Here is a 25,595-nt window from a genome sequence, read left to right on the forward strand (position 1 = left end):
GAGTCTCGCAAGTGCTGGAACAAGAGGTATGTCAAATGCATTTTCCTTCCATTTGAAGGTAATTTTCATTTTCTCAACTCATTTGAAACTACATATGATTATGAGCTGCAGGTGTGAGAGCCACACAGAAGAAGACAGACATGTGTACACACCCACAGAGCACGGTATCAACTCCTAGAGTGTCCAGAACAGCTTACGTACTTAGCTCGGCACTTTTAAATCAAATGCAGTCCTGGAGAAAACTCCCTTGTTATTACTGCTCCTATCCTTGCGCATAGAATCTTAACATCTCTTATTAGTGTGACAATATATATGTAAAAAAAGCATGTTTGATTTTGCAGAGCATCACTGGAATAACAACACACATAAAAACTGCTGAAAGTGAAAGTCACTTGTAGTTTGTTGAAGCTTCTATGGGTTTCTAGTTTTAGATGAGTTGCTGCTGTTACTTGCAGGTTGTCTCAGATCCTTGCAGGGTTAAAAGGGATTGTGGATAGCAGGGAGCAGTAACTGTGGTAGATGTTACTAACAGCATTCCGCAGGTTACTGTAGGCATTTAATTTAGCTGCTATTCAGAGCACCCAACTGGATTCAGTACAGTCAGTGGAGGAAAAAGGAGAGTCTGGAAACTCATCCAGAAGACTTAAGTTGGATGTGTGTATTCCGTGCATGGTTGCTGGGAGCATGATGTACAGTGATATGTACTGGATCCTTGACCATCCTTGAACTAGTGCTAAAGCTGTGTTCTTCACAGAGCAGAAGGGAGAGTAGTGGCTTATGGATACAGCCACAGTGAGGATAAGCAGGGTGAAAATGTAAAATTGGCACTATGTGATGAACAAATTCATTTGGTGCTTGAATTCTGCTGAGAGCTGGGGTCCTGGAACTGACTTTTGTTTGGAAAGCGATTGAAGACCCAGTGCATTTGAGCACTGGTCACATGGGAGGAGGAGGTTTGCATCTGGTATAACACATGGGAGCAAGGCAGAACCAGGGACCTGCTCCAGTTCTTTAGGTATCTGCCTGTCTTCATGTCAGGGTGTTACAGGGAACCATCTTTCAGAGCTGTGTCTGAAATTCATTTTGAAGCAGTGGAAGAGTAAGCAGGCAGAAGGAAGACTTGTCTTTACATACCATCTATACTGATCCACCAAAGAAAACTGGGGGAAAAGGAAAATGACCAGACGTTTGCTTTTCCTGGATTTCCTGGTGGGACCGGCTTGGTGTCACCCACTGGAGGAAACAGCATTCATACATCCAAGCTGCACATTCTCCTAAAGGTGTCTGTGTGACTCTCTGAACCGTTTCCTGCTCTGCTTACCCGCATGAGATTGGAAAGATAAGGGCTGTGCAGGGAAAGAGCAACTGACGCTGATGGGCTCCGTGACGAAGACTTACACGTCATCCAGGCCATGAATAGGTTTTAAGGAATATAAAGAAGGGTTCTTTAGGAGATTATGAGCACCAGGTCTCTCTCAACCTACTTAAACAGGACATTCATGCATGCCTTGAAGTAATGCCTCTACATTTGTACTTGCAGGTTCAAGAGTCAGGCATGCTCAGCAGATTTGTGGCTTGGGTTGGTATTTTTAGAATCACAGAGCAACCTGAGTTGTATGTCAAAGGCAAGAGCAGATTTAAGCTTTTCTCATTATATACTTTAACTAAAAGCACCACATTATGGTCATCTTTCTTGTTCAAGATTGAAACTAATTCTGGGCCAGTGGAATATCCTGTACTTTTCAGACAAGAAATTCTATAAGCATTTGGACCAATGAAGTCTTGTTTCCCATGGATTTGTGTTTCATGGTAATTCATGAGCTCTGAATGACAACATTTCCATGACTGGGGTATGTACCATCATCTTTCCTCACCTTAGTCTGTAGCCTCAGTCAGCAGACTCTCAGGTGGCTAAGGCAGGCTGAGCTGATCCAGTTCCACAAAATGAAAGAGGCCACCATTCTGTCAGAAGCAGCTGAAATTATCCGATGGGGTAAAACTTTATTGAGGAGCATATACAAAGTGTGATCACATAAGTCACGTTTCCATAGGAACCGACTAAAAATACATCTGTATGAACACTCAGCGTCTATCGTGATGAACTATTATGTAAGCAGGATTTTTTTTCCTCGGTAAGAACATTGCAGATGCTTGTTAATAATTTGTGGCAGAGTTTACAGACAAGTTTACAAGTCATCATGTGTGCAATCGGCTGTGTGCTTATTACATCGTTTGCTTTCACTCCTGCTGGCTAAAATGGGAAATTAACAGAGCATCCTTTCTCAAGGCTTAAAAAGATCCAGAAGATTAAAAATAGCCTGAGGCTTAAAAACTTCTTCACCTGGTAAGACAAACAGAGTTCTGTACTAACAGTCATCTAAATACGAGTGCTGTAACTATAAGTGCTGTATGTGTAAGGTAGAGAGGAAGGCTTGGAGGCCTGTACCTCATGGAAAATGTGCCATATTGCACCAAGGAAATGTGTGAATGTTTGCTATTTGCAAGTAATGAGTCTCTGCAGAGCAGGAAATTGTCACCAAATAAATTATTCAAATTATAAATACATTTGTAGCTTGGGATAAACGTTGTTAGGATCCAGATTTTTGTGGAGCGGTGATTTAGGTTGTATGGGATGACACAGAGGAGGTATTTTTACCATGAGGTCATATATATCATAACACCACACATCCTTTATGATTAAGTTGAATTTCTGTGTTTGTAACTGCTTTTGTCTTTGTTTCCAGAAGCCACTTAGAAATTGTCTATTGTGCCAACTAAGACATGGGACTGGATGGTGGATTGTTAGGAAAAAAACTACTGACAGTATCTGGCCTGAAGAATTGCATAGAAGTGTCCACCACTGGACTTCTCAAAATCATTCTGTAGCCTGTTACAATACTTTTTATCAAGTTCCAGAATTTATTTTCTAAATATCTGGAAGCAATTTTTATCCTGTTCTAATTTTCTATTTCATTTTCCTTCAAAATCACAGCAGGGTTAAACAGAAAAGCTTAGCATCAGGGTGGGTTTTAACAATAAGACAATCTAAGACTGTATATGTAATAATAAAATTTTAAAAGTGTACATGATACTGTACTATGCATATGGCTCCAAAAAGGGAGGAGGAAAGAGTCCATATGTCCTCTGAGCCTCAGAAAATAGCATGCCACTGGACAAATTATGAATTGTGATTATTAGCAAATGATGAATAACTTACAGACCTGTAGTTAATCATCAAATGTATTATTTAAATTAAAAATGAATTCAAGAATTTAACATTCTGTCTGTGGACAATTCATTGATAGAAAAGAAAAAAGGATGAAATTAATCAAATAAATAATTTATTGTAAATCATGTGGTTCTAATTATAACAAGGTGCTAAAAAATAGATCAGCTTCTCAAAGCATGGCTGAGTTCTGCTATGCATCCCTATCACCACAAATGCAGCTGTCAAAGTATAATCCCTGCTTTAATTGCTTTTTGGTTCAGGACAATAGTCAGGTACAGGAGTGGTAACAAAAGCATTGACCTACCCCATTTATTAAAAGCTGTTTTGTTTGCTTGCTTGCATGACAGAGCATCCTGAGCTAGTTCTTCTGCAATGAGAAAAAGACCAGCCTGCCCTTCCCAAATCCTCAAAGCAAAAGTCTGCATAAAAGTGAGGTTTTATCACCTTCTCTCTCACTGACTGCCAGCTCAGAGGTCTGTACCTCTCTCTACTGAGGGGCTGGTTAATAAAAAGGGTGAAGAGCAGGCCTTTCCTGGCTCTCTTCTTGCCCCTCATGAAGCAGCTCTTGCTGATGCTCCTGTGGGACACTGGCTGGCTCCGGGTGGAGCAGCCTGCAGGGAGGATCCCTTCGCTGGCTGATGCAGGAACCTTGTCAGGAGCATTGCTCAGCAATCCACGTGCTGCTGAATTTTATATGGAGGATGGAGAGGCAGCACAGAAACAAATGAAACCTGTGTGAGTACATTTGGTCTGAGACCTCTAGAACAGTCGATCACCAGGCACTTCAGCTTCCTGACGTCTTTGATAGCTGAGAGCTGGGTTTAGCAAGCCATACTAGTCCCACTGTGGTTCTGCCAGTGGGTTGGATCAGATGATCCTTGAGGTTCTTTCCACCATGGTATTGCATTCTGTGATTCATTCCCGCATCCAACTGAGCCACCAGCACCACAAAAACCCCTGTACCATGAATAGGCAGTATCCAGCATTTATTACTCTTTTTTTTTTAGCTTTGGCTTGTCTTCCTCCCTATCAGTAGAATGAGGAAGTCGTCTTCCTTGAGACTTTTTTTTGTGTTTGTAAAGCAAGTCACGGTTGGATGGTGCTCATTTGCAAGAACTGTGTTATCTAGCCAAGGACAAATCCAGTGCTGTGCCCTGCACTCACAGAGGTCCTGGTTCAGTTGCTATTAAAAGAAGGGCTAGCAGCAGTTGCAGTGAGAAGATGAGAGTATTTTTCATGAAATATCTGTATAGATTTTGAACAAAACAGCTTTTATTGCCTTAACAACTTTTAGGGCAAAACCCAAATATTTCTCTCCTGGAACAAAGGCAGGAGAGAAATCCTGAGTGCAAAATAGCTGACACGTGAACTGGAGCATCCACTTAAGTACAAGTGGTACTTTTTCTAGAAAGCTAAAAAGTCCCAGTCCTGTCAAAACTGGACTGATGGTTGGAAATTTGACATGCTTCATGATGGTGGGTTCAGTATTTTTGAGTATTTGTTCAGTCTCTTGTGTTTGTTTCTTCATAAGGTCAGGCAACAGCTGGTTGTCTGATCCTGTGACCATGCTGCAAAAACATCCAGTCCTTTAACCATCATAAGTTGCTGACGATGCTAGTTTTCTCTGCAGCCAAATAATAAAGCAGAACTCACCTTGTGTATAGTACCTGTAAGATGGTTGAAAAGCGAGGTGGAAGAGCAAGATGAATATAAAGAGGGTTAAAGTTGCCTTTATGTCATCTGTGCTATACCATATTAGTAAAACTAAAATCATTAGAACAACACAATCTCACAAATATTTTTGCATCAGCATTTTGTCCTCTGAAAATATATTAGAAGCAGCTTTTGCACTGTCCTAGTAAAATCTGCAGTGGCAGAAAATTGCTTACCATTAGTATACAATAAGTCTTCCTTTCTTCTCCTTAAATTTCAGATCCCTAAATACTACACAATAAGCCCCCAGTATGGTGGTGATGCTGGGATTTTTCTAAGGTTAGCAATTTTGAATATACTCACTATTTTTTTGCCTTAGTGATATGAAAGCAATCAGCACAGCAGAACAGGAGAAAAAGAATTAAGGGACCAATACCATGTATTAGTCAGACTCAAAACATGACAAAATTCAGATTACCCCATGCTGAATACAAATGTGGTAGAAATGTTCAGAAACTGCAATCAAATAGCTTTGAATGTCAAACGAAATTACTTTGGGAGTCTTCTAAGCCCTTTTCTTACAGCACACTGGAACATAAATCCCCTACTTTCATTTGATTAGTCCAAAAGGCTATAGGATGTATTACTAAATCTAGAAAACATGACCAGAGTCTTAGTCATTAGCGTCACTGAACACACAAATTCCTTTAGGTCTTTATTTTTTCTTGCTCTGTATCTTCTGAATGGAGCATGATCAGTGAACTTTTAAAATTAAAATATACCTGAAACTCACAGTTATAAATAATTTATTTTTTAAAGAAAATGCTTTGAGAGGTTTTTAATCTGCTCAATTTGAGTGCCACAGCAAAATAAATACATATTATGTTATTAGTGAATATTAGAAGCTGTGGATGAAGATATTTTGTTCGTCATCGATTATAAGAATCTTTGGTTGACAAACTCCCCTGCAGTACAGGGGAGCTATAATCAGCTTGGCAACAACGCTTTGATGTAATTAAGTCACAGAAGTCTGCCCTTAATGAATAGTTGCAACAGTGTGCACATTTTGCTTTTTTTACACCTGAAAAAACGATAACAGAGAGTGAAGACAACCGTGCAAAGACATTGATATAAATAATAATAACAAGATCTCCAGTCCCAGAAAACACCTCAATTTAAGAAAGGATTTATGCTTGTGCCTTAGGTCTACTAACTTGAAGAATGAGCTTAGAACGAAGCATGTAGTTAAATGCTCTCCTTTCAGACTCTTGAGTCTGCAAGAAATCTCTGCTTTCCTCTCACGGCTCCTTTTTGAAAGAAATTTAACTGATCATTAACATGACTGCATTGGACCATGTGGCACAGTGTCTTGCACTGGGCAGACATACAGGATATGCAAACCACATAAGTATAGGGTGTTTAGTCCTGCTTGCTGGCAAACTCTTCCAGCCTCTAGTGGTTTGAGGTCCTCAGCATGGCACGCTGTCATGATGTTTGAGAGCCTTTGATGGATTTATTCATTAATTTATTTTTCCCTCCATGAATTTTTTCTGAGCAGTTTTTCACAAATGTGCATTTTTAGCATTCCACAAGTTTGATAACAATTTCTGAAGCTGAGCTGTGCATTCTTTGTTTTGAAGGTACTTTCTGAAAACTTTGTTTGGTGCCTACTAGTTCTTGTACTAGAAAAAAAAGAGCAATTTTTTCCTGTTCTTTTTATGCCTTTTGTGATTTTTCCAATGCCTCCTAATCTCCATCTTCATGATCACTTTTTTTTTCAGATTGAGGAATTGCAATGGTTTAGTTTTTTCTTGTTTGGAATCTGTGCCAAAATCTGCACCTTTATTATGTTTCTTTATGTCTCTTCTAGCTCAACAGATGTTCTTTCTGAGTGGCTCTTAATTGAACACAGGAATTAAGATGTGGGCATAATGATGGGTTTTGGTTTTGTTCTCTATTTCTTTTCTTTCCTAGTAATTCCTAACATTCTTGTTGCTTTTTTTGACAACTACTGAGCACCAGGCTGGCATGTTCATGATGCTATTGATTACAACTCCAACATCTCTGTCCAAAGTGGTAATAGCTAGTTCAGAGCCCATCACTAGATCTTTAATATTAGTAATCTTCTTTTTTTTCCCCTCTTTATGTATTTTTTGTTGTTGCTTTCATACCTGACACAGAAAGTAGTAGTGACCCCTTTGCTGGTGTTTGTTATTGTACAAACAAGAGGCCAGAGTTTGAACAGAGTCAAATGCATCTCGGCCTTGAGGACTTCAATGGAGCCACGGTCCTTTGCCTTGACAGACAAGCCATCTGCTGCTTGGAGTCCCTTTAACTTCTTGGCTAAACCAATAGTTTAAATGACACGTGATAATTGAATATAAAATGGAAAAACTGGTCTGTGTGGCAGACAAAACGGGAAGATATTCTGGTATATCACACATTGCCTCATGATTCTCACCAGAGGATGTGATGTCCCTTTTGGTTACCAAGTCCACAGTGCATTGTCACTGACTGCTAATTTTACACCTGTGCGGGGTGCAGCTGTATATCAGCTGATGCTGTGGAAGGAAGGGGCTTGAACATTAGCTTCGGGGTCAGACCCTGCAGTTGTTGGTCTTATAAGCATAAAGGAATGCACCTTCTTGAACAAATCTTCAGGCATGCATTTTCTTGACATGCATTACTAAAGGCCCCCCTTAAAGATCTACCTCTGTGTGGATGTCTTACAGAAGTCTAATGTTAGAGTTAAGGTGTAATTTCTGTATTATTTTGCACACGGATTCTTTATTGAGGAAGCTTATTTTTGGTTTAACATACTCCATTTACATCTGCATCTTTGTTGAGGCTGTGACTATACAGCAATAATAAGCCATTGATTCTATGGAGTGGTTAAATAAAGGTCAGTGATGGGCTCTTTCCACAAATACTTTTTTTTTTTTGTGGAAAAATAGTCCATATCTTCAGGAGCGAGAAATTATCTAGCCTCAGCAAAGGGTACTATTATTATTCCTAGCTGGAATACAAACACAATATTTTATGCAACACTCTTCTTATGTTTGCACATAAGTATTAGGATGAAAAGGAAAAATAATAGCGTCCAGACATGGGCCTGGTTCTGTCTGAAGATGCTACAGATTCCTTTATTTCAGTTTATTTGTACTCAGAACACAGGTTCTCTTTGTGGAAAAAGATTAAATCAGCACTTTTCCTCCAACCAAGATTTATGTGTATTTTGCAATTACAGCAACAGAATATGTCCCCAATTCTAGAAAATTTTAAGTTTAAAGTTGCAAGTGTGTGTACACCTCTACAATATTTGATATCTGCTTGAACATACAGATATTTGTTTTGACACTGTGACAGTAGCAGAATTTTTTTTTTTTTTGAAATGCATCAGTGCAATAAGATGACCTTAATTCTGATTTGCCAGTTAGAGAGATTTTGAAATTAAGGATTTTCTGATTTATTTCTGGCTATTTTCTCAAGTCCACACCGGTTGCTTCTGAAACCTGTGGTATTTCTGTAAGGTGCAAATTTTATTCACTAACCTGCTCAGCCCCTCTTCCCTTACTGCCCCCCCTTCACACCTTTCAAAGTCAGGACTTCATTGTTCCCTGCTATTTATTTACTGATTAGTGAAGGATATATGATCTCAAGAAGTCTTACACTCCAAAATACAAGATGACCTTTGTCTTAGTGTCTGAGTCTGTATAAACATGCTATAAAGCCCTCAAGTGCCTACTCCTTTCCAAGCATGCTAGATGTGCTTCCACGCCACACAGCTTAAATCACATTAAGTCCATCCATGAGCCCTATGATTTTCCAGTGCTTACATCAATTTTTGCCCAGAAGGGCATGCACAATGCCATGCAAAGCCACAAAACAGAAGAGGATTTTCCACAGCTAACCCAACTATGTTATGACCGTAAGATGCAGCCTTTCCTGTGTGTTTTCTATATAAACTTGTCTGTCTCATATTATGCCTCTTGTGCTGTTATGCCTCCTGTGCTGTTAGTGAGTTGTAACCTGATGGTGTTCTCTATAAATTACTGTGAATCATTTCAATTTTTTTACCTTGTCTCCAAGTTCCTGGTATTGTTTATTTCTCCTGATTTTGCTTGGTGATTTCAGGAATTCCATTCAAAATGTGCCGGCTCCTCACGGTTGTGATGAAAAGATGATTTTGTGCTGTTCGTAACCTTCAGCATTTTGCACTGCTCCTGTAGTCATGGACATCTCATGGATAGTTCCCTCCTTCTTACAGATCTTTTTTCTTTCTCAAAAAATAATCTCTCTCTTACTAGAATCTGTTTTGAACAGCAAGGAAGACCTGAATAACATCATGGCAAAAGGCAAAGGCAGACAGAGACATGTCAGAGATAAGTACAGTTCTGGAAAAGTTCTAGAAGCAAAGTTAGGAGTTAAGGTCATTTGTGATGTCAGGGGGAAAATATCTTTTCGTACACAAGTTTGGCATTATAGGATTATTAGTGGATAATTCTGCTCAGACTTGAGTCTTGAATTCTTTTTTACTTGCCTTGTAGTATTCTGCAGCATCTTGGTGCTCCAGAGCTCTGGCCAAGTCTTAAAGGAGAGTCTCACAAGGTGTAGATTTTTTGGACCTGGACACAGGAATAGTTAAGACACTTTGGAAAGTTCAAGTCTTTGTTGAACTGTTTGGATGAAACAGTTCGTCTTTCCAAACTGTGTAATGTTCTTTCCCTTTGCTCTGTTTGGTTTGCAAGTTCTTTGAGGCCAGTCTGTACGTGTGTTTGTGTAGCGAGTGGCACAGAGGGCTGTAGGGTCAGTTGGGTTCCTACTTCAGCAATTCACAATTAATCTCACTATTTCTTTAGAAATGCGATGAATACTCAGTCCCCCGAAAGTGCACTATCGAATTGGTGCCTTACAGCAGACATGTGAATCTCTTTACTAAATTCTTCCAGCCAGGTATTGTGGTTATAAGAAAAATAGGGTTTCTAGTTTACATTATTTTGTGACAGACCTGGGACAAAATTGCCCACTTCTAGGGATTTTTTCAAACCACTGTTTTTTCTGACTCTTAGAAAGGGAAGCAGGAGAGGTATGTTTAAGAAGCTATTTTACATGTAGCTGCAGAACATCTGTTCTTCCTCCTTCTGCAGCCTCCACTCCTGCTGCTGTTCCTTCCTATACTCTGACGGGGCAGCATTTTCATGGGACTTGTGTCCTGTGGATGTAGCAGCTAAGGTGCACAGTCATGGTAGTTCCATACACCAAGGTGGCATTAGATCATGGTGTAGAGAATATGGAAGGATAATGTGCTTGCTTAAATATGCTTACTGAGGATTTGATAAAAGTAAACTTTTCTGTCTCTGTTCAGCACTGGTGAGCCCCCACCTGGAGTGGGGTCCACTCCTGGGCTCCCTAGTTCAAGAGAGACATGGGCACACTAGAATAAAGTCAGTGAAAGACCACAGAGATGATTGAGGAGTTGGGGTATCTCTTTTACATGAAGAAACTGGGAGAGTTGGGGTTGTTCAGTCTTAGAAGACAAGATTTAGGGGGACCTCTTCAGTATGTGTATTAATGCCTGAGGGGGGGAGTAAGGAAGGGAGAGCCAGACTGTCCCAATTGTACCCTATGACAGGACAAGAGATAATGGGCACAGGTTGAGTTACAAGAGATTTCACCTAAGCGTAACTTTTTTCTCTGTGAGCACTGGCACAGGTTGCTCAGAGAGGTTGTAGAGTCTCCATCCCTGGAGGTATTCAAAACCGGACTAGACATGGTCCTGGGCATTCTGCTGTAGCTGACTTTGACTGAAAAGGACTGGACTAGATGATCTTCAGAGGTTCCTTCACCCCTCAACCATGATGAGATTCTGTTCTTCATATTGACTTTAAGTTATCATAGAATCAGAGAATATGCCAAGTTGGAAGGCACCCTCAAGGATCATTGAGTCCAACTCCTGGTCCTGCCCATGAGTCGCACCATGTGCCCGAGAGCATTGTCCAAACACTTCTTGAACTCTGTCAGGCTTGGTGCTGTGACCACTTCCCTGAGGAGCCTGTTCCAGAGCCCAACAACCCTCTAGGAGAAGAACTTTTTTCTAATATCCAACCTAAACCTCTCGTGACCCAGCTTCATCCCATTCCCTCAGGTCCTGTCACTGGTCCTGAGAGCAAAGGGATCGGTACCTGCACCTTCACTTCCCCTCACAAGGCAATTGATGCTACAAAGTGCTACAAGATCTCCTCTCATTCTCCTCTTCTCCAGGCTGAAAGAGCAAGTGACCTCAGCCACTCCTCATATGGCTTCCCCTCAAGGCCCTTCACCATCCTCATGGCCCTCCTTTGGGTGCCCTTTAATAGCTTAATGTCTATTTTTATAACATGGTGCCCAAAACTGCACACAGTTGTCCTTAAATGGCTTATTAAATAGAACTTGGCTATTATAAAGGGAAAATAGAGGTCTGTGTTGCTTCCAATGGTTATAATGTACTACCAAGTGAAAGGCTCAGTTCTAGTGAATGTGATTTACTTGCTGCTGTAACTTTCATCCTTTTTGTGAGGACTTTCTTTTCCCTCTTTAATTCTTTTGAGAAATTAGGGAAGGCTTTCAGTAGAAGACTAAAATTCTTTTCTCTGCTCTAGGGGAAGAATCCTGGGTCCAAGTGCTCATAAATTTTGTATGATGATACCCAGATATACATTTAGAGCTATTAAAAAGAATAATTCAAATAACAGAATTGTTCAGTAACAGAGTAATAGAGTGCATTTTACTCTTGTGCTCCAAGTAAACTTCTTCCTGTATGGAGAGAGGAAAGTGTTAAAGTCCCACCACAGGTTCATTTTATTCTTTTAGCTCAAAATTTACCAGCCCTATTTCAGTTATATAAATGTTTACTAAAATGGTTACTTCCACAAAGCCAAGTATTCAGCTTTTCAACATTTTATAGTGCTTCAGGTATATTCACTGATTAAGCCTCTCGACATCCCTATGATGGGGATGAGTTGGTATATATTGCAAATTAATAGCTAAGGAAGTTAATAATTCAGTCACACAGCTTTTTTATTTAAGCTTTAGTCCTTTGACTTCTAATTACATGCTGTAGCAACCACACTATGTTTCCCTGGTAGGGAAAGTCCTTTAATGAAGAGCTTTATTCCAGGAAATATCTTGTTCCCCTCCTGCTGATCAGGAGAGCTCTGCTGGATGGATTTCTGTATCAGTGTGGTAAAAATGATGGATTTTACTCTGAGACAAACTTTGGAAGGCACACTTGAAGTTTGATTGGCAGAAAGAAAGGATTTGGGTACATGTGGCATTAAATGAGGGCAGAAGTTGGTTAAAGTGTATGAAGCACTGTCAGTCATTTACTAAAGACCTACTCATGTAACAAGAAAATATGCTGGTAGCAGCACCTGGGTAATCTTTCCTCTTGCTTCCCCTCAAATCCAGGATTGGATATATTCAGGAGCCTTTTGGCTCTGTCTTCTGGAGAAGATAATCTGCACCCATGGCTTTCTTTCTGTGTGAGGAAAGATTTGAGCTGTGGAAAAGGAAATCCTGACAGTAGGTCTGATAAGGGCAAGTGTACAATATTAAGCTGGCTGGTTTAGCTCTTGGAATGATTCAAAGAAGCCTTAAGATTATTCTAATATTTTCCAGGTCAACACTGGCTCCAAGCAGCTGTTCCAGCAGCTGGAGAGCTGCAGTTGTGAGCTGCTGCTGACATTTGCCTACATCACCTCCACAGGGAGGAAGAACGATATGGAGTCGGTGTTTCTGACTTTGCTGTGCATGAATTCCCCATGCAAGGAGAGTCTCTTGCTTGCCAGCCAGTGTGGCTTTACGGCTCCTTTGGGCTGCTGTAGAGGTGTTCATCAGAGCCACGATCTGTGCTGAAATAAAACAGGAGATGGTTGCTGCTACCTGTAAGGGCACAGCTAATTCTTTTCACCCATTTCCATCCTTGCTTGAACTCTAAAAAGCAGCCTACTATGTCAGTTCCACATTTTGCACTCTCTATAAAGATACATGGCTGAGAAATATTTCCAGGTGCTCTTCCAAGAATCTTGGAGCATCGGTGAAATTGTATATAAGAGTGCTCAGATATGATTTTCATCACTGTTCCTTGTAAAAGGTGGTCAGGTGTGAGATCTGTATTGATATAGATGTTTATACTGGGTGGTGATGATGGGGCAGGACCTGGGTCAGAAAGGCAAAGACCTGTACAGTTTCCTTGATGCCCAGACTCCAGATTTTTCTCCAGTGCCAGATGTATCAAACGCTAAATCAAAATTTGAATACTTCCGTGCCTGCTTTTCTCTCAGAATGCCGACAGGACACTTTCTGATGTCAGTGTGGCTGCAGTTTATGTGATGCAAATTCTCAATCTCTGCTGTCAGGCAATGACTCTCAGGGGACCTATTTCATATTAAAAGACTGGCCTCTGCTCTCAGTAACCTCGGTATAAATCTAGAATAAATTTTATTTTGTCAACAACAATTATACGTGCCATTCAGGGCACAAGTTATGGATGCAGGTCCTGCCCGAAAGTTGATTCAAAGCTGTGTGATGATTAGAATGTTTCTCTCACTGCTTGGTACAGATATTTCCCATCAGCTTAATTTTTGGCATGGGCTCATTCTTTCCTTTGGATCCATGTTTTCATTCTGTGGTGCAAAACCAAACTTGCGTATGAGTGCTAAGTATGACCTGGCCATGCTCATTTCCATCCATTTTCTTGGATTTGAGCAGACTGTCCATCAATAACTGTGACATTCAGCACTTTATTTCTTCACCTGACTACATTCACCTTGGGTGGCATATGTTGGGCGCATGAATACTGCTTTGGATGGCTCTTATTTTACCCATAGATCGGGAGTGAAGTTGTCTAGCCTCTCTTTCAAACTCTACTTTTTGTCCAATTAATTTGAAAACAAACAGTCCTTTCTTAAAAGAAGAATGGCCACCAAAAATGAGCAACAAAGAAACTTAGAGCCATACAAGACTGCAAAATAAGATTCATGAAAAATGTAACAAGCACAAGCAGAAACTGTTTCAAGTTTGCAGATGCTGTGATATCCCGCCTGGTTTTTATGTCAGCCAAGGTTACTACCAAGCTGTAAGAGTTCACTGAATAAACCACTGAACACTGTGAATTCTCCCACTATATCACAATTACAGAAGTAGAGGCACCAGGTAAGTTTATGCCGATCCTCTGGGAACATTTTTAAAAAGTTTAATAGCCCTTAAAATTTCTCATTTCTAACCTGTCATAGGTTTACCTCATGACTGCTCATTTACTGTGTTGTAAAAGCAGATAGAAAATTAGATTTCAGGCTCAAGATCTCACTAAAACCATCATTCCTGTTTAAGTCAGCAATAGTCACATAACATTTAAGCCTGGATAGTAATTTCTTTCTACATCCACTGCAGCAACAGAGCAACACATTGCATGACTTGAAATGCTTCTGGTCTAATTAGAAGAGCTTACAAAATCCTGTGGAAAGATTATCTGAAAAGATCACTGGAAATAATAAATAAGAGGAGTCTAATTTCCCATTCTGGGTATCTCACAAATGAGAAAGGAATCTTTTAAATATGGATTCTGTTGATAAGATCATTAAATAGCTGCAATGATTACATGGGCTTTGAACCCCAATGAGGAACTTCTGCTATAATTCACAGAAAAAGGGGGTTTTTAACTGTCTGATACACTTCTCATCTAGTAGCTCCAAGTATCTGGATCCTGTCCAAGTGCACCTGAGCACAGCACCTGTTGTGGCAAAGAGCTTAACAATGCACATAACTTCAAGTACATTAATTATCCCCCCTTAATAGAGAGCATTACTCAATTGAGGGAAGTGTCCTTGAAATGAAGGACATTCATCCAGCCCTGCTGGATCGGAACAGAAGCACCCAACATATTACGGGATCGCATTTGTGGATTAAGGACTCATTCATAGTTTCTTTACATACGTGACTGAAAACACAAACTCTTATTAGTGTATTCAGTAGTCAGTGGAGAAATTTGGAAACTAGCCTATAAAATCATTCCTGTTGGGACATTAAACAGTTATTAAAATTGAATTGATTAAGGGTTCAGTATAGTTCTAGAGAAAGGTTGTTAAAGACTTACATATCTGCCTTCTCAATAGGTTGACAAATCAAAAGAAGGGAGAGCTGCTGGGAAGCTGCATTCAGAGAGTGCATTTTTACTTTTAAAAATTGAATGTATTGTCAAATATATCAGCAAACTGAGCTCACAAATGGGGTTTATTTCTCTGTGATTATTTTCCCTTCTTTGTTCTGTACCTCTTGGGTGTCTCCTGTCCAACTGAAGCAAAATGCATGTGCAGAAGAACAGGGAGGCTGGGAAAAGGCAGAGATCCTTTTAGGATGAGCAGAGTACTACTCAATATGAGCCCCAGTTTGGGGCACAAACTGAACGTGCTGTAAGGGAATGGTTGGTTTTGGTTTGATATTTTTGGTGGGGTAGAAGAAGAGTTTCAGGTCAACTGTCTCTCAGCAAAGCCTCTGTCACCACTCCAGGAATCCAGCAGTAGATGGCCTTTATTCTTTTTCAAATATCCAATGTGGCTTTGCACTGTTCCTCCTAGAGTGGATGAGCCACCCTTTAAACCATGCCAGAAGCTGAGTCCCCACGACTGTAGCTGTGGTAGGTGGTATGGTAGTCTGATTGGCAGGTCTAGATTTAAAAACTGGTCATTAAGTCTCACTTCTACAAGGAGACACGATCTGGTACAAATCTCTGCTTACCTGGAATGCTAGGGCCTACCTGAAGTTCTGGATGTACCCAGGAATCTGCTCTTCTTCATTTAAGTAGGAGATTCTATCTGATGAAAACAAAAAGCTAACACACAATTTGCATTGTTGGCTGAGTATTTTACACCTGTAGGGGATAAAAACTGAAGCAAAAATTTCATGCGGTCCCTTAAAATACCATCCTCTCTCATAATTTCATAAATTCTTACTACATTTCTTTGAGACTGCAAGTCAAGGACGTATCTTTGGCCTGGAGGTTCCTTATAACCTGCTCCTGATGATGCTCTGGTTGACCTATAAAGGTCCTTCCAACCAAAACTGTTCTACGATGTTCTGGAGTGACTTCTGCATGGAAAATAGCCTGTAACCTTAACTGAACAGAATCATAATTAATTAACCAAGGGTTAAAATTCACCCATATTTAGACCAAAGAGGAATCAAAAGTGGACAAGATAGAGGAAGCAGTGATGAAGAGTTGTTAGAGTTCTTAGAACATGTTTCTTGGCTATTTTAAGTCCCCACTTTTCCAGGATGTGCTGTGGGGAGCCAGGGTCTTTTTGAGGTGCTGGTGGCACACAGTTTGTGGGAAGGGACAGTTTTGGATGGGAAGCTCCTCCCACTCAAATTCTGTGTTGGTGTGTCTCTGCCAGCTTTAGCATGGCTTCTTCTGGTGAAAAACCTCTGCCTTGTCTCACATTTTCTCTTCCTCTGCTATCCCTTGAAATCTGAGATCTGTGTGCTTTAAGATTTTTCTTAATCTGTGGTTTTTTTCTATTCTGTTAGTTATTGTACCCAAACCATAGCCAGCAATGGGGAATGGTTTTCACTTACATATATTTCCTTACTCATCTGAGAAGGAGTGGATTCATGACCAACGCAGGTATCCTACTTGAGAAAAAAAGGTCTCAGTTTCGTTCAGTGCTGATGTTAAGAGTGTCCATCCAGGATATAACCAGCACTCACTGGCACTCCTGTAAGTCAGAGTATTCTTGGTGCCAAAAAAATTGAGAAATTATTTCTTGCTTCTGAAATGTAAAAAAAACCATGAAAGCAACTTACTCCCAGAATGATCCATAATACCAAAGGCCTTTCTGGCCAGAAGTCAGACTGAAAAAGAAGCCTTATACAGTAGTGTTGGGTAAAGACAGCTACATGATCACTGCAAGCAATAATAATACGACACTGAACCCTGCCTTCACTGAAAGGTTTTAAAAAATATCAAACTCTTCTCACAAGGTCTTCCAAGCCATTAATAAACAACTTTTCAGCTGTTATCTGCTTAGATTAGTACTTATACGTTAGAAGATTCTGTACATGTAACATCACAGATTATGTAAAATAAATCTTTGTAGAATTGCTATAATCTGGTGATATATAAAGCTTCGTGGATTGAATAATTTTTAACAATCTTTTTTGGCCTGTTTGTTTCTTTGCTTTTTTAGAGGAAAAGTACATCCATTCCTGCTATGGTGTTTTATTTTCTGGTAACAAGCATATTTTTTAGCAGGATTAAAGTCTTAATTTCACCTGTTTGATTTATACCAGTACTCTATCAGGTTACTTCAGGTACTCATAGCAGTATTTATACTTCAGATGGATCAGAAAGAAGGGCTGAAAAAGCTACATAAAAAGGAAAAGAATATCCTTTTTGAGCTCTTAAACATCCACAGATTTCAGAACACTGGCTAAGTCCAGCTACTGATACTTGAGTTGGGAATGCAAATGGGGGAACAGGAAGGAAATATTATTTTTTTAAGAGCAATGCACAGAGATATGGAACTGGAAAGGTCCACCTGGGCTGTTTTGCAAGTACTCAGGTCAAATAATCATGCTAGGAAGAGGATCACATTGCACCCTAAAACTACAAGGAGATTTTGTTCCTTTTTGAGTTTGTTTTACTACTTTCCCACAGGAAGAGGGCTCTTCTGCCCATCTTCTGATCTGTGTCTTAATCTGTGATCATGACAAATTGATGATTTTCAATGCATGTGTTGTCCTTTAGCTCTTCATGTTTCCTAGAAGGTGTTTATTCTCTGTTATCCTTGTGGACACCATTCATAGCTCCTGAAGCCTTTGTTTCACTTCTGTTCGCAGCCTTTTGGAAGATGAAGCTGTTCATTTCCTTAATTATCCTGATTACCTTGCTTGTGATTCAAATTTTTTTTTCTGTACAAACAAGACTGCCTGGAAGTGTGCTGCAGTTGGTACCTCTGTGAAGCCTATCAGCTCTATAATGGCACTAACACTTCCCTGTTTCTACCAGAAACGTTTTTTACCTGATAACAACAAGGACTGTATTTACACTTTCCGTCATGGCTGTCATCCTGTCTTCCATAAATAACCCTCAGGCCTTTTTCCCTGTCTGTCGTCACTGACTAATGAGTTCTCAGCTCAGAGAAAAGCTTCTTGTTTCTAGTTTGTAAGTGCAAGCTGATGCCACTTTTGTACTAGATAATTTGATTCCATTTCCACTACTCCTGTTCTTGAATGTCTCAGGTACTTCCCACGCAATATGCTAATGCTCATCTTTACCAATGATATCCCTCAGTAAATGTCATGGTTCAGTCCTGTTTCTAACTTAAGTCATTGTATGAAAATACGAAATGTGAACGGTTCACACTGATTTTTCAGCTACAGCAACAGTCAGTGGAGGGGTTTTCAGCCACTGGGAGCTGGCAAAAGGGGGTTTTACCCCTCGCGTGCCAACACAAACAAGCCCGGAGGTCAACGCTGAAACCCCTCTGGAAGGCGGCACTCAGTGCCCAACACACAATGAAAACGGGGTAGAGCTCCTCACCCAAAAGGGGCTGTACCCTTCTGTCACTGTTAAGCAGGCACGCAGGCAAAGGCAAAGAAGTACAGAGAGGGGACTCTCTGTATGCGTTCCGTACAGGTTTACTCCCCTGGAACGACAAGAGGCCAATTGATGGGAGAGTCCAGAGAGGGGACTCTCCGTATGTGTTCTGTGCAGGTTTACTCCGGTAAAAAGACAGGGACGCAGAAGCCAAGTAGTGGGAGGGTCCAGGGGTCTTATACTGGGTACAGAATAGGTGGGGAAAGGGATCTCAGCCAATGGGATAGAGACAAGCAGGTGGGATTGACAGGAAGGGAACCAATGGGAACAACACATAGGAGGGACTCAGGGAAGGATGCAATGGGGCGTCGAGGAACAAAGAACTTTCTAGAACTGGTACATATTAAACAAGGGAAATGAATATACATAACTTCATACATAAAACAGGAAGGGGAAAACATTAACCAATTGGGAGAAAACATGCAAAAAGCAGAACAAAGGACTCATGGGTTCTCACCATGACTGAAAGTTACATGCTAAACTTGGGTTGCTGACCACCACAGCTGGTTGTCTGAGCTCTTCTCAGGAGACAGGGTTGCCGGCACTGCCTTAGGTTAGATCCATCTTTCCCAAGAACTTCCATTTCCAATCCATGCCACTATATTTCTTCTGCTAATCTCTGTCTTTTCCTGCTTAATAAGTATTTTCCCACAAGACATTTCATCAAATGCTTTTCTCATGTCAGATTTGATGAAGGCCCTGCATTTATTTCATCTGGAAAGTCACCTATAAAATAAAACTGGTAATTTTATTTTGTGTTGTCATCCAAGCCATGCACCCAATCATTAACTCTTCCATGGGCTCTTTTTTTCATTTGTCTGCTGCTGCTGTTGGCAATATACATAGACATAAATGTCTCCTGGCAAGACAACTCAATTCCCTCATTCAAAAAAATCCCTTGTAATTTTTAAAAAACTTACAGTGATGTCTTTTTGTTCCCTTTAAAAATCCAGTTTCTTTCCTTTTATATTCTGATGAAGGTTTGCCATCAAATCCAGGTTGCGGGAAGACTAGAAGTCATGATCCTTTACGATAGAAATGTTTTAGGACATAAAAGTCAATTTATCTCATCTTCAAAGTTTTAGGCTTATTTAGACTGCCAGATGAAGTATTCTTTGTTGATTTCTACTACTGCTAGATGGATATTTTTCTGCACCTATGTGCCTCAGACACCTAAAAGGACATTAGCTAATTATCACTAGATAGATTAGCTAAAGGACTCCTAGTTGCGAAATAGATGAGTTTTTTTCCTTGTTTTTGTGTTCTGATAAGTTTTAAAGTGAAACATAGAGGCAGAAGAATAAGTTTGAAATAGCGTCTGCCCAGGCTATGTTTGGTTTTATCCAGGGCTCTACACACCAGCCTTCTTGAGCTGCTAAATTCATTCTTTATTGCGAAAGAATGAATGTTAACACTACCTTTAGTTTCAGTCTTGACATTTCAGCAAATTTACCTCTCTGAATCACTAACTGAACTCGACAAAAGGTTTTTATCTGCTGATAACTTTCCATTGGAGAGCTTTAAAGTGCCAGATGACATTAGCTCTAGCTCAATGATGTTATTAAATTCTCACCTTAAATCTCACATACAGAAAGCTCTTGTCAGGTCACATGAATGAGATGATTGCATTAGTCATACTACAAGAGTGATACTCATTCTACTAAGTTCACCGTACTCAGACTGAAGTTTGATCTCTGAGAGGGTGCTTCATATCTAATATGATGTCGTTTCTTTATGTTGTGGTGTTTCTACTAGTTACATTCTTGTCAATGCAATTTGTACCCTCTTTGCTCTGTAGTATGCAATCCTCAGTGTATTTGCTGCTTTTGTTCAACTGTAATCTACTACAATAAAAAGAAAGACCCCGTGGTTAGTTTACTCAAGACATTTCTTCTGTTCATAATTCAGCTTGAAACTAACTCTACACTTTTGAAGTACAGTGTCCCTGAACTGGCCTCTGAATTGCAAAAACTAAATTAGCATGAATGGCATTTTGCATGTGGGAATTTATGCAAGGATCTACTTGTGAAAAGTTTAAACACACCAGCTGAAACATTGATGAATTATGAATGATTATAATTAAATGGTTTTATTTCTCCATTGTTTTTATTTCTTTTCCTCTTTTTTTCTGGCTTCTCTTAACCCAGTAATATCCAGATGGCTTGGGATAGCAAGATTTCTGTGTGCGTACACTGATCTTGAAGGAAACCAGTGCCATTGACTAGATATGGGGATTAAAATGAATTTATCTATGGATTAAGAACTCCATATGCCAGTTTCAGTGGGTGTTATGAAATAGGAATCAGCTAGCTACAGAATTCCTAATACACTTATGTACTTTTATAGCCTAAATCATCTTAGTATCAGAGCTCTTCAGCAACTTGAATGCACCTACAACACCCATGTGAGTTAAAAGGGTTATCTCCCGATTCTCCTAATGGGATAACTGAAGTGCAGAAAGATTAAACAGCTAAGCCAAAGCCAGTAAGAAATTTGTAGCAGTCTCAGAGCTAAAAGACAGTTCTCTGGGTTCCAGGTCATTGCCTTGAACAGAAAGTTGTTTCTCCCTCCTTGCAAAACAACCTTACTGAAACCAGCAGTGCACCTCCCAAAGTGTTCTGTGCAGGAGAGCTCCTTAGTCAGGGCAGAGCAGGGAGGCAAATGCCTGTCCTCCCTGTTTTCAGACCTGTAAATCTGTCGGTGGCTTCTTTTGTGGAAAAACACAGGATGCTTTACAGACTTGAATTGTGCCTTCCAGCCCTTCTGGTAATTACAGGAGGTTTGTAAGTATCAATGTTTTATAGCTGGTGAAAAGGGAAGATGTAGTACTTGGTCATTTTATTGCTGTAAAATGAAGCTGTGTGTGAGCCAGGCAGAGATTTTTGCCTTCCTGAGATTGTCCTGTGCCTCAGCTGCCAGACCCAGTGTCATCACTGGAGGAGACCCCACTCCACTGGTCATGCCAAGGAAACAGCAGCAATGCTCAGCAACGCAGCAGGAATCTTGTAGTTAATTAAGATTTGTAGATGGTTTAAGAGCAGATTTTTAAGTAACATTGGGGTATCTGTGTTGCATATAAGTCTCATGGAATTGTGATGGCACTGTTTCCCTATGTTCCTTAAATCAGTTGCCCCAGCCTCCTGTTAGCATGTGTGCCACACCAGCTTGTAGTACAACCTTATTTCCTGTGACTCAAAAGCATGAAAACTGTATACCTCCATATACCTGTGTCACATTTGTGTAGTGAAAATGTCGTTGGAATTCTGTGCCGAACAAAACCAGATATGCTTATTTTGCTGTCTTTTTTTTTATGTCACAAGTTCCAAACAAACACCACAAGGAAATTTCTGGGAGTCCCAGGGCACACCTTTCTGGTGCTGGGGCTAAATGCCTTCTTCAAAGAAGACTATTTTGTATTCAGCCTTTCTTATCATCTTATCTTTTCTTTTGCTGTTTAAATATTTTCCCCTTGCTCTTTTCTTTTTCCAATTTCTTTCCGAGATATATCAATAATAACAATAGTAATAATAATAATAACAACAACAATAATAATAATAATAATAATAATAAATCATTTTGATGCACACCACTGGCTTATTCAGTATATTTTCCATCAGCCCTGGGACTGTTGCTTCTGAGTTTCAGTCCTCAGCTAGAGTACTTCTCTATGTCCCACAAGTGCGGGTTTCACTCTCTACTGACTGCCCAAGCTCTATTTTCTGCTTTAATCTGCGGCAGGACAGGGCAGTGAAAGACCTAATTTTTGATACAGTTTTCCATCAGTGTTACCACACAAAGCTGGAATTAGCCTGGGTTTTCTTGGTTTCTCACCAGCTGTAGCTGAATGGGGGCTGTCCTAATCTGTGGACCCACATTGCTGCTGAGGAGCTTCCCTCTCTTGAAGTGCAGTGCTGAGACCAGGGGGTGACTGGGACCATACTATGGGCTGGTTCCTGCAACACCCTCCACATTCCATGAGCCCAGGACCGTGCCTTTGCACCGAGCTCCAACAAGAGCAGCCAATTCTGAGTGCTCCAAAATATCCATGCAAGCAGGATTAAATGGCTGCTGCTGCCTCCAGAGCAGTGGTGCAATGGTGCCGGGCCCCACAGTATGCCATTTCTCCTTCAGCCTGCTTTGGCTATGTGGACTGTGAGCCAAATGGGTGAGGTTTAACCTTTGTAGACGAACAACTTTATTCTCAGGATAGAGCCAAATCTCTGCCCCGTGGTGGTGCATGAAGTGGCATAGGCTGTGGTGTGATGTGTCACCAGTCTCCTGTGTGTAAACTTTGTGCTTTCAAGCTTTTTGGCCTTCCTGGTTGCCAACAGTGACACTCTCTCAAGCTTTTTCAGCTTAGTGTACTGGCATTTATTTACAGCTCTGCCTTGACTGAGTTTTATGTTATTCTTTCATGGGGAAACATGTTGTTCACAAAAGCAAGGGACTAATAGCAGACTAGAGCTAAACCTAGTAAAAGCAGGTGTTATGCAATTTGTCACTGCATGACTCTGCTAATGCATCTTTAGTCCAGGACTGCGGTACCCCTGCCATGTTTTAAAGTGCAGAAAGATAAGCGTACGCTGTACCCTGGAGTGCCTTAGTCTATAAATGTAATTCAGAAATATGGGAAACAGTTCTCTGAATCTCATGGCCTTTTCTGACACAATTACAGGAGCAGCGTGAGGTGCTGAACATTTGCAGCAAGGGTGCACACAGCAAACGGGAAGTTGGATGTACAGGCTGTTAATTCAAGCCTAGATAAGCTTCTGACTAAGAGGGTTTTAATTTGTTTTTTACCCTAATATGATGCTTGTATGATAGCAGTTTTACTGAGAAGAGCCTATTACAACCTGTGCTCATCTATAGAGCCACATTTAATGAGGAGGATACCTCACAGCTTTTAATGGGCCTCCACAGACTTCAAGGATATGAATCTAAAAAAGCCTTGGAAATCAAAATGTTTTTATTTGGCTGCAGATGAAGACACTTTAAACTGGAAAAATCTGTGTGCAGTTTGAAATGAAAAGGGAAACAGATAAAAAAGAGTATTTTCTCTTGAAATAGAGAGAGACGGAGACAGACAAGGCATTTGATCCCTTAGTGCCTTGTTTGTGTCTGTGCTTTCAGGATCACTTTCAGGGAATGCAGCAGGAATATCCCTCCAATACTCAGTGTTCCTGCTGAATGAATGGGGATTGAAGACTTTCAGTACTGTAGAAGGAGAAGCGTAATTCCAGGGCTCACAGGTAGGAAAGCATATGCCTGGGCTGCAACCTCCAGATGCACACCCTCAATCTTAAATCATATTGGCAAAACTAGCCAGGCAAGGTTGTGCTGGCCACTAACAATTTTTCAAATGGCTGAACAGCAACAAATCATTCCTCTAGTTACCCACTGAGACCTCAATGAATAATCAGAGCCTGCAATAAAGCCTGGAAATCAATAATCCCTGGCTCATGAATAGTTAAGAACTAGACAGAGGATGGGCAAAGCAAGCATCAGCAGGTACCCTTACCGGGAAGGCACAGTCTCCATGATTTCATGTGTGTAGAACCAGAGGAAGCTTTTTTCTAATTTCACTCAGCAACAGGTGGTTAGCTGGTGCATGTAACAAGTCGAGCTTACTGGTGTATTTGGCTTTCTGTTTCTTCAGGGTATAGAAGCAGATTGTGTGAACAGGTAGATTGAGAAATCAGTTTCTCATACGTGGTTCTCTTTGATCCTACATGTTGGAAGTATATGATGTCTAAGCAATTTTCGTGGCAATGAGTTATGACACCATCTGAGGAGAAGCTTTTGGGGTAGGGTAGAGTCCTTTGATCTACGTGTGTGTGCAAATAAGTGTTCATACAGCAGGATGGCAGCTCTTTAAAGTAGTATCATTGGAGAAACACAATGCCCTTGCTCATGGTATATATGTGAATCATTCTTTTAGTAATAATACTTTGAGAATTTTTGCTCCCCCTGCATTTTGTATTCAGCAGAGTGTGTGAGAAGTAAGATATTTTCTTTGCATTCTGATGGGGAAAAATTCTCAGGACTGCTTACCTTTCAAGTGTTTATCAGTAGCAGATGCTGGACCTGATATTATTGCGCTTTGCTGCCTTTTTTCTGATTGTGCAGGTAGTGTATCTCCCAGCACTGTGAGTGCTTGACCAGGCACTTTTTTCTATGAAGAGCAGAGGTTGTATTCCCTGGAAGAAATCTCATCATCAGCCCCAAGTGTTGCTCTGTAATTTTCTCAGCTGTAAGGGATGTGGTCCTTCCAGGCACTGCTACCAAGCATGGCAGGTTGTATCCCTTTTCCCCTCATGCACTTGTGTTGCTAAGCCTTCATCAGGAATACTTATTCCTGACGTCTCTTGCATAAAGAAGTAACAGACATGCACTGAGGCAAGCAGAAACACCATGTGGCCCTCAGCATGACCAAACCCAAGGTCTAGCTCCTCTTCAGAAACACTGAACCTAGATGGGCTGTGTCTGTCTTGAATTTTGCTAATATTTTGGCCCAGGTTTGGATGATGCTTTAAAGATATTTCTGCAAGAAAAGCTGAACCTGCTAACTTTTGCCTTTCCTCAGCATTGTGGGCCATGCAGAAATTTGTCCTGGCTGTGGCTCTTTCTACACAGCATAAGGCTTGAGCCTATGCTAGTGACACACATGCAAAGGAGAAGGGATGTGCCTGTTGCTGGAAAAGGAAGCTCCTGCCTTTGAGGATATCCTCTGTACATTTCTGCTTCAATCAATCGTTCAGATATTGCCCTAAAGATTATTTGCCTTCTTTTGCTATGCCAGGTAATCCCAGTGTTTAACAATGAAGTATGCTCTTCCTGGCTGTTACTAATTAATATATTTTAACCTGTCAATAATTAATGTGGAAATTGGGAAGAATAATACCGTGGAGGCTACAGCCTGAGATCTGCTGCCTGGCAACTGTGGTTGTGCATATCCGTTATATCAGGAAATTAGAAACTGGAGCAAGAACTGATCTGTCTGAAATTTTGTGAAATGATATAAATGGGCCCACTCAACAAACACTAGATTTATGTGAGGGTATGAGTGATATGTGTCTGGGG

At 40.6% G+C, this 25,595-nt stretch overlaps 1 long non-coding RNA gene across 1 annotated transcript in view; it reads left to right on the forward strand.

Moving 5' to 3' along the window:
* The first annotated feature begins 1,994 nt into the window (after positions 1-1,994).
* The window catches only part of LOC120409832, a 46,936-nt gene continuing 23,335 nt past the window's right edge, over positions 1,995-25,595 (forward strand). The window contains exon 1 of the long non-coding RNA XR_005601648.1: positions 1,995-2,344. This is a non-coding gene — a long non-coding RNA (uncharacterized LOC120409832). The remainder of the gene's footprint in view (positions 2,345-25,595) is intronic.

Source organism: Corvus cornix, chromosome 2 (assembly GCF_000738735.6).
Source record: "Corvus cornix cornix isolate S_Up_H32 chromosome 2, ASM73873v5, whole genome shotgun sequence".
NCBI lineage: Eukaryota > Metazoa > Chordata > Aves > Passeriformes > Corvidae > Corvus > Corvus cornix.